This window comes from Rutidosis leptorrhynchoides, chromosome 5 (assembly GCF_046630445.1).
Source record: "Rutidosis leptorrhynchoides isolate AG116_Rl617_1_P2 chromosome 5, CSIRO_AGI_Rlap_v1, whole genome shotgun sequence".
Classification (NCBI taxonomy): Eukaryota; Viridiplantae; Streptophyta; class Magnoliopsida; order Asterales; family Asteraceae; genus Rutidosis; species Rutidosis leptorrhynchoides.
In genome coordinates this window covers 50,089,188-50,092,530 of record NC_092337.1, presented here as the reverse complement: position 1 = coordinate 50,092,530, position 3,343 = coordinate 50,089,188, and the positions used below count along the sequence as shown (strand labels likewise).

Below are 3,343 nucleotides of genomic sequence, written 5' to 3'. Positions count from 1 at the left end.
TGCACATACGTTTTATGACCTTCTTCCATAAGGATTTTATGTGTGCAATACGAAGGACTTATTCCTTTAATATCATGAATCTTCCATGCAATGGCTGGTTTATGAGCTTTCAACATAGAAATGAGTTGTGATTTCTCATTTTCAGTAAGAGTAGACGATATTATTACAGGTAATTCAGATTCACCATGTAAATAAGCGTATTCCAAATGGTTTGGAAGTGGCTTTAACTCTAATGTCGGAGGTTCTTCTATCGATGATTTATATCGATATCTGTCTTCTTCTTTTAGCATTTGAATTTCTTCTGTTGTTGGTTCATATCCATTAGCTATTAGTGTAGCTAACATTTCAGTTTCATCAATTGGTTCAGTTCCTTCTCCTAAAGAACATTCTCCTGTTCCTTGTAATTCTAGAAATTCTTCTAACAATTCTGCATGTGAATCTATAGTTTGAATATAATAACATGTATCATCTGCAGATTGCGGTTGTTGCATTGCTTTATCAACTGAAAAGGTAACACTCTCATCCTCTATACTTAGGGTCAGTTTCTTACCAAACACGTCTATCATTGCTTTAGCCGTGTTTAAGAATGGTCTTCCTAATATGAGAGGAACTTGAGAATCTTCTTCCATGTCCAGAACAACAAAATCTACTGGAAATACTAAAGTATCAACTTTAACTAGCATGTTCTCCATTATCCCTCTAGGATATTTTATTGATCTATCGGCTAGTTGTATGCTTATTCGTGTTGGTTTCAATTCTCCAAGGTCTAGTTTAGTGTATAGTGAATACGGCATTAAATTTATACTAGCACCTAAATCTGCCAATGCTTCTATTGAACTAAGACTACCCAGAAAACATGGAATTGTGAAACTTCATGGATCTGATAATTTTTCTGGTATCTTATTCAACAGCACTGCTGAACAATTAGCATTCATAGTAACAGCCGAGAGTTCTTCCATTTTCTTTCTATTCGAGATTAGATCTTTCAGAAATTTAGCATATCTAGGCATTCCTGAAATCACATCAATGAAAGGAAGATTTACATTTATCTGTTTAAACATATCCAAGAATTTGGATTGCTCGGCTTCAAGTTTCTCTTTCTTCATTTTACTCGGGTAAGGAAGTGGTGGTTGGTATGGTTTAACATAAGGTTTAGCTTTAACTGTGTTATCTTCATTAACCTTTTCAACTACCGGTTCTTTTTCCTTATCTTGTTCAGGTTGTGGTTCTTGTGGAGTAGGAATAACTTCATCAGAAATTACAGGTATTTCAGGTGGGTTAAGTGTAATACCACTTGTGGAGTGGTAATGGCTTTAGCTGTTTCATTCCGGGGGTTAGCATTTGTATTACTAGGTAAACTTCTCGGTTTTCTTTCACCTATTAAGCTTGCTAGGTTACTCACTTCTTGTTCCAAATTTTGAATACAAGCTTGTTGATTTCTAAATGCTTGAGCATTTTGTTCATTGGTTTGTTTTTGAGATGTGAAAAATTGTGTTTGAGATTCAACTAGCTTCGTCATCATATCTTCTAAATTTGGCTTTTTATCATCGGTTTGTGGTGGTTTGTTTTGAAAATTAGGTCTTTGCTGGTTGTAAGTATTATTGGATACTTGTTGATTGCTAGGACCTTGTTGGTTGTTGTATGGAACATTTCGGTTATAATTCTGGTTTTGATTGTAAATCGGTCTTGGCGGTTGATAATTATTCTGATAATTATTTCCAGGCCTTTGGTTTAGATATGAAATATTCTCTCTTTGTTCCATTGTTAGTTCAATACTGAGACAATCTTTTGTCAAATGTGGCCCTCCACACTGCTCACAACTAATTCGTATTGAGTGAATATCTTTAGTCATCTTTTCCATTCGTCTCTCGACAGCATCTATCTTTGATGAAATGGAATCTAAGTCATGGCTAGAATTGGCTCTAGCTGCTTTAGATGATCTAACGATATCTTTTTCTTGGTGCCACTCATGTGAGTGGGAAGCAGTGTTATCAATAATTTTGTAAGCATCAGTTTCTGTTTTCTTCATAATGGAACCACCAGCTGCTATATCGATGTCTTTCCTTGTAGTGATGTCGCATCCTTGGTAGAATATTTGTACTATTTGACAAGTGTCTAAACCATGTTGCGGACATCCTCTTAATAACTTTTCAAATCTTGTCCACGCTTCATTTAGAGTTTCATTTGGTTTCTGTGTGAACGTAACAATTTCTCCTTGAAGTCTTACGGCTTTAGATGCCGGAAAGAATTGTTTAAGAAAATTTTCAACTAAAACGTCCCATGTATCAATCGCCCCTTCAGGTAACGATTCCAACCAATCTTTGGCTTCTCCCTTTAAAGTCCAGGGAAATAACATGAGATATATCTGTTCATCCTCAACTTCTCGGATTTTAAATAGTGTGCAGATCCTATTAAAGGTACGAAGATGTTCATTTGGATCTTCCTTCGGTGCACCACTAAATTGGCATTGATTAGTCACCATGTGTAGAATTTGTCCTTTGATTTCATAATCTGGCGCATTAATGCCAGGATGAGTAATTGCGTGACCTTGGCCAGTGCGTTTAGCTCGCATTCGGTCTTCCATACTTAAAGGTTCCAGATTCTCCATAATTGAATTTGTTGAATCTGAATCACTAGAGGATTCTGATTTAATGGTTCGTTCCTCAACAATCTCAGTTTGAATGATTGGTGGTTCCGTAGGAAAAATTAATGGTTCAGGATCTATGAATTGTCCCTGAATATTCTCCGGATTCTCAATTGTGAGGTTGGGTTCAAAAAATGGATTATCGAAAATTTGAATTGGAGTACTTGGTCGACTGGATGACGATTCTAAAGAAAAATCAACGGCGACAATATTTGCTAGATGTCTTGATCTGGTTATAGGTGGTGAACGTACAAAAGGTGGTGAACGTCTTGCTCGGTGCATTCACTGAATATCCTATTAGTTTTTAAAAGGAAAGAAAAATTATATAAGTTATCCAATTAATAGACTTTTCTGATTTTGCCCACGTTTCGAATAGCCAAAAGATGCAGCAGAGGGGCAGGATTCGTTTGGTCTCAATATAATTGAGTACTGTTTTCTCCAATAACCCGGTCCACGTACAAATCCAACTATTACTACGAATCAGAAAATTTTGATGTCTATCAATTTAACCACTTAAAATAAATTTTCGTAATTTAAAGAAATTTAGATAAGAAATAGAGAAAATTCTAAGTCCTAAAAACTAGAATGGCGAGAAATGAGAAAGAAAAAGAGCGCGTCGGTATTAAAATTGGAGAAATAAGAAAGAAAAAGAGTGACTTATAAAACTTTAAAACATTCGACTAACCCAACCTTATTATT

At 35.5% G+C, this 3,343-nt stretch overlaps 1 non-coding gene across 1 annotated transcript; it reads left to right on the top strand.

The window, feature by feature from the left end:
- The first annotated feature begins 2,117 nt into the window (after positions 1 to 2,117).
- Positions 2,118 to 2,224, top strand: LOC139850893 (small nucleolar RNA R71). Its single transcript, XR_011760269.1, has one exon. It is a non-coding gene; the product is annotated as a small nucleolar RNA R71 (small nucleolar RNA).
- Positions 2,225 to 3,343: the final 1,119 nt, after the last annotated feature.